We start from the raw sequence: 13,774 nt of genomic DNA on the forward strand, positions 1-13,774 counted from the left end.
AGATAGAATACTTAAAATACTAATAAGATGTAACAGTAAAACATTCACATACATTCCCACACACATGCTTCAGGCCGTGCATATGTTATTCGCTTGGCTGGTAGAACACAAAAACAAACATAAGGCGTACAAAATTATCTCAAACATAGCATCGATCGGTAGAACACTGAGCTGCTGCAACTACGTGCGCCGCCAACTGTTCACATATCAGTCTTGCTGTTTTTAAAACATCAGTTTCTCCTGCTTCCTCTGCGCCTGTTGTCTTCTTCTTTCTAAACTGCTATAGCACAGTTTGTTCGAGGGATGTTCTTGGGGATTGGCTTACCTGTCAATTTAAATTTTGACTAAACCAGCCTCTCAGTTAGGACTATAGAAACTTTTTCTTTTAACTTCTTTGAGCATCTCTACTAAATGTAATTTCATTCTGTCGCCTGACTTCTATTCATGGCTGTCACTGTGTGCATATGTGTGAAGGGGAAAGTGGTGGAACAGAGCATGTGGCACAGTTGCAGAAGGGAAGGCAAAATTAACTGAGTTAATAACACCCCAGTTTCAAGTTTTCCAGCAAGGGTTAATTAGTCTAAAATCTAAAAGATGGACTGGTGGTGAACAACCTCAAACATCTGTACATCCGATGACAGGGAAGCTAGTCTTGGCTAGAGCAAAAACAGCTCTGCTGCTCATTTACAGCACAGCCACGCAGCAAACACAGATGAACACAGGCTTTAACCCTTGTGGCATTTCTGCTGCAGAGATGGAGTAACACTTGAGGAAAAAAAACTAGCTGCTGTTGAAATGAAACTCTGCAAAAAATAAAGCAGTAACATCTCTCACCCAAAGCAGTAAGCTGTAGGGCAAACACTGCATTATCAAAACAAAGAGTATTTGGCAGCTATGGGAAACTGTTCATTCAGCGCAGTCTCATAACAAAGAATGAAGTAATGTACAGGCTGACTGATTTACTGGCAGGGCAGTGTTATTGGCTGCTATTACCTATTTGGCAATCTATCAGTATCAGCATTTATAAACGATAATGATTAATGAAAATGAAGGAAAGAAAAGCAGAGATGAGAGAAACACCATACATATGTTGGGTTTTGACATTGCGTAGTTTGTCCACTAGGAGGCTGCACACATGTTAGGAACACTATAAACAGAAAACACGTGATCTGAACAGAGTCAAGCAGAATGTAAACTTAGGATGGGTGAAAATGGGGGGAAAGATCTTTTCATGCCAATTTTCTGTATTTATTTTTGTCAAACCTAAAGACTAGTTTTTACGGTTTATTATAAGGTTAATTCTAGTTTGAACGTAAACCATAAACTTTTCCCAAACTTAAGCCAGTAGTTTACCTGCTGCTCTGTGTATGGCTTTTTGACAGACTGTTTTTTGTGTAGCCATTTCCCTTATTGCCGAGTTTAAAAACTAGCGGTTTGGATTTTCATGAAGAAGACGCCATCATGGCTCACTGAGTGACCCACTGACTAGCCAATTGGTAGCATGCAATCTGTTGATGCCACATTTTCAGATTGCCTCAGATTCACTTGTAATCCTGGCCAAGTAGGTACTAAAAAAGTATCTGGCACCATGTACTACTACCTAGAAAACCCTATAAGCTGAGCAGTGCCAAACCCGAGTAGGTACCAGTGGAAGAGGGCAAAGAGAGACAATGACAGAACAGAAACTAGAGAGTGACGAGACCAAATTTAGTAACTTACTAAACAAATTTGAAGTGTAAAAATATGTGACTGGGGTCTGTAGTGCGAGACTCCGTTTCAAGAATCAGTACATAGGACGGATGAAGACTAATGTTCAGGGAGTAAGTGTAACTGCTGTATCTTAGCTAGCATTAAAAAAGAGTTAATAATTTTATGAGCCCAGTAGACTTCCTTCATAAAATAGTGACAAAAATCCACTGGAAACACCTTGAATGTTTTTGTATACATTATTCAACTCAATCCAGTGCATTAAGGCACCATTCTACTCCTGTTTGGTGTAATGACTCCTCCCTCCCAAACACTGCTCAGATGTCAGGAAGGAAAGGGTTCCTGACAATTTCCCTGACTTCCTGAAAATATGACATGCTATGACATTGGCATTACTGAATTCAAGTCATGATTCCCTAAGTGTACAGAAGAGACAGCTTGAACTCTTCTGTAAGCAAGTAATATACACTCTACAATGCTAGGAATATGTTTCTGCAGAGCGTCTGCAAATATGTGCATTTTTAAAACAATATCACTTCTCCCTAGGCTATGATGGCACATGTTTCACTTTTCAGTTGAGGGGGAAGGTGAAATCCTGCTCTTGTCCTTGCAGCTCAGAGGCAGCTAGTGTAGGAACAGTTGTAATCAAGATATCTGAGAGAAAACCAAAGTGATGTGCAGGTTCTAATAGATTTTTGTCATTGCATTCTGATGTTTCGTGTTATTATAGTATTAATATTGTTTTTGGATAAGTGGGCTCTTAGAATGAGTTTATAATACCTCATTCTTCTCTCAGGAGTATATATAATACAAATAAATTTGCTGTCATTGGAAAAAAATTAAATAGACCACACACCCAAAACGGCAAATTGTGTGGTCTTAATATTTACCATGGGCCTGTGGAACAGTGTTTAACATTGTTTTTATGCTTTTTATTTAGACGTTGACATTATTTTCAAACAAAATCAACTTATGACTCATTTGATTAGTCACTATTAAGACTGGCCTGCACAGAGCTGCAAAAACACTTACAGTTTGACAGCTAGTTTTAGCTTTCGTGTCTGAAAAGAGAAGCCAGTATGGAAGTGCCTTGATTGATTGATTGATTGATTGATTGATTGGTAATTTATTTCAACATGTGAACAATATACAAGTACATTTAGAAAAGAAATGAGAGAAAAAAAATATACTATACAAATTACATACAAAAAAACATTCTGATTAATTTACATGTTGAAAGGGAGTGGAAAGAAGTATACACTTATTTAATCCCACCCCTGTCCCATAAATTATCAGTGAATATTTAGTCAGCTTCCTTACTGATATAATTTGTAATAAAAATAGTGAACAGATTTCTGATATACTATATACTATAATATCACATCATGAATTTTTTGTTTGTTTGTTTTTAAATAGAGACATTCACTTAATTTAAATATTTTCCTTTTCTTTATAGATCGAGAAGATCATATTTTTATAACTCTTTTTGAACAGTTTTATGTTTGGACATTGCTTTAATTCCATATTCAGTTTGTTCCATAGTTTCACTCCTTGAACAGAAACACAAAAGCCTTTTCTTGTAGTACGTACCTTCATTGTTTTGAAGTTACAAAAACCCCTTAAATTATAACTTCCTTCTTTCAAAAAAAACATACTCTGAATATTACCTGGCAGTTCTTTATTTTTTGCTTTGAATAGAATTTGTGCTGTTTGGAATTTCACTATATCGTCAATTTTCAATATTTCAGACTGCAAAAATAGTGAGTTTGTATGTTCCCTATAACCTGCATTGTGGATGATTCGAATTGCTTTCTTTTGAAGAGTAAAAAGTGAATGTAATGTGGTTTTATAGTTATTGCCCCAGACCTCTGCACAATAGCTTAAGTATGGTGAAACCAGTGAACAGTAGAGAATATGAAGTGATGTTCTGTCGAATACCTGTTTTGCCTTGTTTAGTACTGCAATGCTTCGTGATACTTTGGAATGAATATATCTTACGTGAGCTCTCCAGTTAAGTTTTTCATCTATTATTACCCCCAGAAATTTATTTTCACTGACTCTTTCAATATCAACACCATTTATTTGAATCTTTGCATTTGTATTTAAACTACTATTTCCAAATAACATAAGTTTAGATTTATTCAAATTTAATGATAATTTGTTTTTATCAAGCCAGAACTTCACTTTACTTATTTCATTAGTCATATCCTCCAATAAATTCTGCAGATCATCACCAGAGCAAAAAATGTTTGTATCGTCAGCAAAGAGAACCATTTTTAATACTTTGGACACTTTACAGATGTCGTTAATGTACAAGTTGAAGAATTTTGGACCCAAAACTGACCCTTGGGGTACACCACAAGCAATGTCCATACATAAGGAGCAACCACCATTTATTTTCACAAACTGTTTTCTGTCACTTAAATAACTCCGGACCCAATCTAAAACTACCCCTCTGACACCATAACGTTCCAGTTTTCTTATTAATATATCATGATCTATAGTGTCAAATGCCTTTTGTCAAGTCTATGAATAACCCAGCCACATATTGCTTTTTGTCTATGGAATTTGTGATGTATTCTATTGAATCTAATAGTGCCGATGATGTTGATCTGCTTGATCTGAATCCGTACTGACTCTCAGTGAGTAGTTTATGTTTATCTATAAATTTTTCCAGTCTGTTTTTAAACAGTTTTTCAAGAACTTTTGAGAATTGAGGTAGTAAAGAGACAGGCCTGTAGTTTGTTAAATGGTGTTTGTTTCCAGATTTGTATAGAGGTATAACTTTTGCTATTTTCATTCTGTCTGGAAATCGACCAGTTTGAAATGATAAATTACAGATGTATGTAAATGGTTTTATAATAGCCTCAATGACTCTTTTAACCACTATCATATCAATATCATTACAATCCAAAGATTTGTGATTTTTACATTTTTTGACAATTTCAAGAACTTCATTTTCATCAACGGCTGTGAGAAACATAGAATATGGATTTCTGTCAATCAGTGTATCGGGTTTTTCCTGTGCTTTCCCAGGATGAGTGATTGTTCTTGCTAAATTTGGTCCAGCAGTTACAAAGAATTCATTGAGACTATTTGCCACAACATCCATATTGTATTCTTCATGGTCATTACAAATGAAATACTTGGGATAGTTCTTTTGTCCAGTCCCACATTTTATAACACTGTTCAGGATTTCCCATAATCTTTTATTATTATTTCTATTTATATCTAATTGCTTCTTATAGTATTCCTTTTTACTAAATCTAAGTATATTAGTTAACCTATTTTTATATCTTTTGTATCTGATTTCAGCATCTTTAGTTCTCGTTCTTAAGAACTCTCTGTATAGAGCATTTTTCTTTATACATGCATTTTGCCAGGATTTATTTGATTGGCTATGATGGGGAAACGTCTGTGCTCCTATAGAGGCCTCTGGGAAAACAGACCTTTGCCCTAGCTCAGTAAATGGTTTCCTCATGGGTTTATGGCCTAGGTCTTTCATTTTTTTCATACTTTCATGCATGTAAAATCCCTCTACACAGCTCTCACTTGGTCACTTTATTTAGTTTATTCTGGTCCATCTCTGCTCTCTTTTCTTCAGCTTCTGTCTCTTGTTATTGTGAAAGGTAGTCACAGGTTGTGCACAGTTTTAACAGACTGTCATGCTATATGGATAGCTAGCTTTACTCAGCATAATGTCTGTTAAAGAAAGCCAGTTGAGGTTGTCTTTTACACGTTTTGCATAATATATTTAGAATTAAAAGTAAGAAGGCTATATGTTTTATAGTGTTTTTTGTTTATTTTGCTCCACAGTGTCCACAGTTTGTAACTTTGTGCATTTCTTTGTAAGTGAGCATTCTTTAGTTTTTATCCAAGATACATGGTTACATCTATACATTATACAGCCCCTAACATCCTCTCTGACAGTTGCACCAATCTCGCTCCAAGAGCTTGCAGACATTTATGCAGAAATTGATGCTATGATTGTTATTCATTATATTAAGGCAACGATTGCAAGTGCCTCGCTCATAAATTCAAAAACTCGGGTGAAAAAGTAGTAAAAAATGCACAGGAGGAATCAGGTGAAACAGGACAACCACAATAGCTGCGGGCTGCGTTCATTTCTCTGGAGGTGCACGTCAGTTTAGTCGTAGATTTCCCGATGAAACATACTCAGGCACGAGCGAGCAAACTTAGAAATTCAGCAGGGGATCAAATAATTACTACCTCCACTCTATAGAAAATTATCAAAAGGCTGTCACCTGCTGACAAACAAACATTTCAAACATAACAAGTGCTTTTTTTTTTTTTTTAATACGTACCAAACATGCTTTCAGTACACACACCTATTAGACCGCTTGGGTCACCTGGTAGTTCTACATGTTCTAGGGCAGGGTAGGCAACTACAGGCCTCAAGTGCCGGTGTCCTGCAGGTTTTAGACATCACCCTATGTCATCACACCTGAATCAAATCATTAGTTCATTCCCAGGCCTCGGGAGAACTTCAAGACACGTTGAGGAGGTAATTTAGCCATTTGAGTCGGCTGTGTTGGATCAAGGACACATCTAAAACCTGCAGGACACCGGCACTTGAGGCCTGGAGTTGCCTACCCCTGTTCTAGGGTTTTTCAAAGTGAAGTGAGATAGCATTTATCATCAGTGCACCAATCACAGTCTTTTTAAAAAGCAAAGTAAATAGACCTTGTGTTAATTTTTAAGGACTGCAAGAACACACCTTGAACCACCTCTTTATGAAATGATGCTTTACGAATAAATTTAGATTAGATTTAACACAAAGGAACAATCAACCCATCATCCAGTTAAAGCAAGTGCACCATTTTCAATGACGCTAACAGGCAGGCTTTTGGAGCTGCTTTCATAATATGAATCATAGTTCAGTTGAAAGACAAATGACGTCCAAATCAAAAATGATAACCTCTCAAATGAAAAACCACAAAGTAAATCATGAGTTGTGAGACCTTAAATGGGCATAAACCTTTAACATATTGTTTTGTTTTTGTGTTTTGTTCAGTTTATTGCTCTTTTTATAGTTTTAACTTCAAAGTAACTGCACAGCTAAAAGCCTCTTTTCAGATGACACTGAGTTATTAATCCACAACTACTGTAATTAACAAAATACAAGCTTGAATGCTTGAATGCTGCAGATTTTTAAAGTGGAAGCTTTTTGAAAGTAAATGAAGGAATGCGTAGAGGACGTCATGGGGGGAAAAAAGAAATTACTCAAGATTTTATAAACAACATGTCGGATGGAAAAATGATAGCTTGACAGAAAAACTCTAAAGGCCTAATTTATTTATTTACATGTGCACACAGACACTTGCATGCAGAAATATATATGATACTGTAGAATTGTACTAATTAAAATGTTTCGTAATCTCAGATACTTTAAAGTTATATTAGTCATAATATAACTTTTTGTGGTGTTTAAATGGTGTTTCTTAGAATTTGCACTCTATAAGCTTGATTAAATCCGTATAGCAAATGGGTTTTGTATTCAGTGTATATTTATAATAAAGCCCTGATCGTTTCTGTCCTGTTTTAACAATCATGGAGCATGTTCAACCGAAAACAGAGACTGAACTGTAAGCTATATAAAAAGGTTAAAAAACTATTTTGGTAAAGGCTATTGATGGTATTATATAACCATAAATAGTCCTATAAATAAATATGCTGCTCAATTCCTTGATATTTCCAGTTACTTTAAATTAAATTTGTATCTTTATTTTCCAGCGTCGAACATCCAACACAAATCATCATGATTTCTAAATGATAGTTGTCTTTGGTGATAAACGAGTGTGAGTTGAATGCCATCTGATCTTTGTTGATGTCTGTTTATTGTGTCTACAAGGACAGACGGAATTGGGAACAAAAATAACTCAGGACTATAACAGGAAAAGTTACAGTAAAATGTTTAACCAAATTGGTGAGATACACTTTTTTGTATTAAAATAAATGTGATGCCTTTTTTATAAGCATTTACTAAAACGAAAGCAGAAGTTTCTGATTATCCAGTTTCATGAAAATACTCTATAAATCACATGCAGTAATCTTATAATCACATTCACCCAAACAGTTTGGTCAGTAACTATACTAAAAGGCTCTTTGAAAAGCGACCCTTAGTATTTTAGAAATCACTTAGTGTTTTTGCCTCCTGTGGTTCAAACATGCCCATATGGAAAAGAAATAGTAAAAACGTATATGACTTAACTCATGAAAGTGGCCACTTTCACATTACTTTCATATATTGTTTTAGTAAGTATCCAAAACATACAAGTTTCATTATATAATTTTTCAAGGGATCTTATATCTGTTTTTACTCTTGTGTGAAACTTGTATGAAAAGCATACAAGACAGATACAAACTTTATAAGATTTATATATATCTTTTCCATATGGGTAAAGAGTGTGATGTGTTTAAAAAAAAATATATATATATATATATATATATATATATATATATATATATATGTATATATCAGTGGAACAATTTTGTGCATTTTGCTTACCGGGGACATCTTTTGCAAGAATAACCTCAAAGAACAATTGTCATCATTTTGTTTGGATTAATTATCATCTGCTAGCTTCTGTGGCCTATTAGCACCTTCGCTCCACAGAAGAGCCCTTTCTAAAAAATCAAAATGGTCTCTCAGAAAACAACAGCCTTGATGCATTTAGGGTATTGAGTTATATTAGAGCAGAAAGAGAATAATATATTTGAATTTACATATGCCGAGGAGAATTTTGTTGCTGCACCTCTGTCTGTAAGCAACCATCCAGCCAGTCCCCCCCCATTTGCCCCCAAAAGCTGGCTGTAGCCTGTCATCTCCAATCAGTCAGCCTGGTTAAAATCTCAGCTTAAATTAGACTCACAGGCCGGCGGCCGCTTGCATTGTTCCTCTGCCTCTTAGGATTAGCTTGGATGGCTAACATGTGTTGTCGTTGTGATTAGCTGTCAGTTTTCCCAAGAATATATAGAGAAATTATTTATTTTGTACATCGTGTCAGTAATCGTTAATGGAGAGCATGCCTCTCTTACAGGGTCGTTGGTTGATTAAGTAGACACTGCTACCAGTGAAACCATGTCTCCCCTGCTTATGTAAAAATTGTAGTATTCAGGTTTTCCGGTTCACCATGAACTGAAATTATATTTGTAACCAACAGTGCAAGATTGGCACAGTCACCTTGAAAGACATTCTGCACCAAGAAGTCACATTTAAGCATTCAACATGAAAAGCTGCCATCTAAGAGTTGAGTTTAGCCTTAATCATGACCCCAAATTTCTACTAACTATCGGATAAATTAACATGATAAAACATCTCAACTCATCAATTTAAAGCAATTCAGAGTCTGATCTTAATGTGTTTCTCCAGAAAAGCCATCCTAAATAAGACGTTTACTTTTAGGAAATCTTAACCTTTGGCCAGAAAAATTTAATCAAAACGCATGGGACATCATCTTTAAATAGAATAATAAATTTACCTGATCGCAGTTCCAAAGAGATGACCCCCGCCTCAGCTGTTAACAAAAGATGAATCAATCGGAATCGAAATAATATATCTTCCTACCACCAAGACGAGACAAAAAGCCGCCAAGCCATTGGCCAAGACGTTGGGTCATGTGGGCGAATCAAAAATGGTGAGGTCACATTTGTAGTGTAACCCGAAAATAGTCCCTGATTCAGATGAGTTTCGCAGCAGACCTGTCCATTTCGTCATGGACAAGCGTCCTCTTTTATATGGACAGAAGACACGAGTGCCCCAGATTAGGGTCCCCCTCAGGGTCTGGGGGGAGGTTGGAGGTGGCAAACAACTGCAGTGGGCGCCAGGATATTCTCAGTGACATGTTGGTAAATCCATCGAACATGGATGCTAAATCTTTCTGTCAGCCTATTGCTAAAATCAACTTCTGTACCACATCTCGGATTTTGTGATTTTACCTTTTAATAATGACATAATTGGAAAAAAAACAAAACAAATAAAAACATGCGATTGACCTTTAATCTGCATTTAACCAAGTATTTGGTTTGCCTGCATTGTGGGTTGACTTGCACATATTGTTAAACCACACACTAAAGCTGCATTTGCTGTTTGATAAAGTAATTCCTTGCTGCATACACTGTCACTGTATTGCTACAAGCAAAAGGAGCATTAAGAGTCTGAAATTGAATGGTTCCAGTTCACTACCCACTTTAGTAGGACTCTGTTGAACTCATAGAATATGTTTTGATTGACCGAGCATTTGCCAATTACTATTCGGGACAACAATGACACTTGCAACATTTCCTCTTATCTTATTGTTTTCCCATGTTTGTTTTTTTTATTAATTTCTCCCCATTCTGATAATGCTGCTGTCATTGTCTGTAAATCATAGATACGTCTGGTGCTGTAAGCATCCCGAGGGGGACCCTGCATGCAAAGTAGCCAGTGTTCTGTGTAATTTATCCACTATGGTAGAACCATGAACAAAAAAGTACATTTGGTCTTTCTACTATCTTGTTCATTAACCAGCATCCTCCACGTCCACATTTTGCCTTTTGGTTTTTTTTTTTACTACCTCTAAATGGGCCTTGCAATTGAAATAAAGCAACAAAGCAATTGAATACAGTCAAGACAATGAAGCTCTCCTGACCTTGTTTGATAGAATTTTATGCATTTTTTTTCTTTCTCTTATTTTAAAAACTTTTCTGACATTTCTTTTAATAAAGTCTTTCAAGTCAAGTACAGCAAGGCTACATGGAAGGAGACACTCGCAGCTGGCGATATATGACTTCAGTGTAAACAAATGACCTCACTGGAACACTTGTTAGTTGCACTTCATATGACAGGAAGAGCAAAAGTTTTATAATAAGCAGTATTAAAAGAAAGCCTTGAGCACGTGGTTAACAGGCCAAACCCAAAATACAACATTTCTGGTAGAAAATATTTTTGTTTCAATTGTATTATGTTGTGCAGACTCCTGGGGAGTTACAAAGTTATGTTACTTTAGTTACTGCTAGAGTAAATGCATTTTTGTTTGAAAACGCATCTTTTTCTCTCCGTTTTGGCCTTCGTCCACACTGAGATGGCGTTTTTGGTCAAGGAAAACTGAGTTTTTTGAAAACACTCTCCAAAGTGGATAAATTTGAAAATGCCGTTTTTGCGTCGCAGTGTGGACTGCAAAAATGGAGGCTTTCAAAAACTGTGATGCATTTTAGTCATGTGATGCAGTCATGTGACCAATTCAACTAAGATGGAGGACAGAATTGTACAGCAGTTCTTTTGCTTGCTCTCAATTTGGACAGCATTATTAAAGATTAATATCAGTTTGTACATGCTCCAGATAAAACTCGGCACTTTCCCTCAACATTTTGCCGCAACGTTTCAAGAGCCGGAAAGTAAATAAACGGCAGACGGAAATGACACAGGTCGAATCGTCTTACGTTTCACACATTCGTAGTACAGGAACGTGGCGTTTTCCGTGTGGATGAAAACGATAATGTGGACGCGGAGCGTTTTTAGAAGAAAACGCCATCTTTAAATTTATCCGGATTAGTGTAGACGTAGCCTTATTTTACAAACCCACTTTTCTACCCTAGGCTACTTTTGTGCTTACATTTGACTATTGAATATTTGTTATATCACTGTGTCACTACTATTCCACTATAATGTTACCGCTGGGGGCAGTTGATTCACATCTTGCATTAGGTAGTCTGTATATTGCTCATTAAAAAAGTTAGCACAGCAGGAATGAAAAGGGCATTATGGGTAGTTTATGGTGAAGCTTGCAGCTCTGCACACACACAGAACAGACTGTGAAGAGTCGGCAACACAGCAAAGACAGTGATCCCATGTGGAGAGAAAGGAAATGTTTTTAACCCTCAGCCATAAAAGCCAGATGGGGTATTGTTGTCACCCTGAAGGGTGGGCGGCATAGACACCAAAGTTTGTAACTCGAGAATGAGGTAACATAGGATTTAGAAAATTCGTATCACTGCATCTACTAAAATATCTTTAGTTTGAATCCCAGGGACCAGAGGGTCAGTGGTCACGTTTTCTGAAAATCTTGTGAACGTGGTAACTCTAGAAGGACTTAACCGGGTACTTCCAAATTAATCTGCTAGGAGTCTGAGAGGTACTTGTAGCACTGGTGGGTGCCAGTATTTTTTTTTTTTTTTTTTTTTAGAGTTGACAAAACTCGTGATTGTTACTGTAACTGCTTTCAAAACCTGATACCTGCAGCATTCAGATGTGTGTCTAAAGCAGGGCATGAGGTGCAAGTCATTATTTTGCAGTTTTGCTCTGGGGGAGGGGCTATAGGACACTTTTGTCAGTCTTAAACCATTTCCCCCCTAATGATGCTTTAGGTAAAAAAAAAAAAAAAGTTATATTAACATATTTTGAACCAATACACCATCCCTCATAGCAACCTGCTTCTAACATGGTGTAAGTTGCATGGTCCCCACCCCAAGGACCTCCCAGGTTCAAGCTATTATCTTTCCTAATATGGTGACAGTATCAAACTGAACCTTGACCTTTTCTGAAGAGAATGAAAAGGTCAAATGAGGTAATAGTCACTGTGAGATATATATTGTTTTTCACATGTTCACACAAAACATCCATCTTCACTAGGAACTCTTGTGAAAGCCTGTCAGAAAGGTAGAGTAACAGAAGAGAAGCCACAGTGAGGTCATCTTAATCTTGAGTATATCATTTCCTCTTGCACATTAGATTATTCTTGCTTAACTGCAGGTTAAGCAAAGAACAAGTCCAAGCAAAAAATACTTTCTCCAAATGTTTATCCACCACAGTATCCATTACCAGAGAAAAAATAATTAAACTCTATTAAAAATTAAACAATTTCATTTATTAAATGTAAAATGGGTTTACAATTAAGTAAACTCAACAGGTGGGATATATATTTCAGTAGATAACAAATGACTTGGCATGGTCTGTAATTTCATTTCCAGTAAAACATTTTTCTTCATGACCGTGAGATGAATTGCAGAAATCAAGCGGTTTAGTTTACAAATTAAAACACGATGATGGATAACACCAGTTCCCGAGATCAAACTAAAATGACTTCCCACAGAGTTTTTCAGTAAAAATGCCCACAGCATTGTTTGAACACTCACATCCTGCCTACACAAACCAGATATCCATTAAATATTACGTCAGGATATATCGAATACTGTATAACAGTTGGGGATGAAAACCTGCTTGGTGGCACTTTTAAACAAGAATAAACAAGAATAAGATGAAACTTTTCGTAATTACCTTGTTTTTTTTGCTGATTTTTATTTATTTTTTGTTCATTAAAGTACCACAGTCTGATCTTATCTTAATCTAAATCACAAGCACAAACAAGCATAATCTAAATTTATCAAGACATAAGCGAGCAAGCACATGTTGCCGGTGCTGGTGGGAGAGAACCTCTTGGATTTATTAACAGCAGCGACTTTGACTATTTCAGTAGCTGCAGATCAGACCTAAACAACATCCAGGATACATTTTGAACTGACTGTTCTTTCTCCCAGAACAGCTTCATCAGATTTATATTCTTAAGTTTAGGTCACTCATCACCCCTCACTTATTAGCTAACAGTTTATCGCCAGTGGAGATTCCAGGCTCCATCATTGAGCGTAATCCTTTTCTCCCACTCGTAGCTGTTTCAGCCTCTTATCTCAGAGTCTCGTTGCTAATAATAATTTAGCCTGTCATTGCTACAAACTGGCAAATCCCACCGTCTGTGGTCACCACATCAGTGCTGGTCTCGTCCCATCTGTCTTGCCTCTTTACATACATTAGTGTTTCTCCAAAACAAAAAAGTTTAATCAGCCAAAAAAACCAAACCTCAAAAGCAGTGATTAAAAATTGTTTTACATAATTATTATTAGTGTTATAATTTATCTGTTGTTCTTTTTATTTTGAGAGAGGAGTGGCTTCCTTTGTGGTATTCTGCAACTGTCTGGCCAGTTTAACATATAACCATAATCATGTCTCCTGATGTTCCTTAGGTATGGGTGGATTTCTATTTGGCACTGGAGTCACCTTGCCTGGCCTCAGTGC

The 13,774-nt window shown here is 36.5% G+C and overlaps 1 protein-coding gene across 10 annotated transcripts in view; it reads right to left on the reverse strand.

The window, feature by feature from the left end:
* Positions 1-13,774, reverse strand: part of pcbp3 (poly(rC) binding protein 3) — an 85,108-nt gene that overhangs the window by 31,356 nt on the left and 39,978 nt on the right. Inside the window, exon 1 of one of the 10 annotated variants that reach the window (XM_076875302.1) lies at positions 9,210-9,346. The exons of the other annotated variants lie outside the window; for them this stretch is intronic. The gene's annotated coding sequence lies outside the window, so the exon portion shown is untranslated. Of the gene's footprint in view, positions 1-9,209; positions 9,347-13,774 lie in introns of those variants that run through there. 10 annotated transcript variants of the gene reach the window in all.

This window comes from Maylandia zebra, linkage group LG16 (assembly GCF_041146795.1).
Source record: "Maylandia zebra isolate NMK-2024a linkage group LG16, Mzebra_GT3a, whole genome shotgun sequence".
NCBI classification, from domain to species: domain Eukaryota; kingdom Metazoa; phylum Chordata; class Actinopteri; order Cichliformes; family Cichlidae; genus Maylandia; species Maylandia zebra.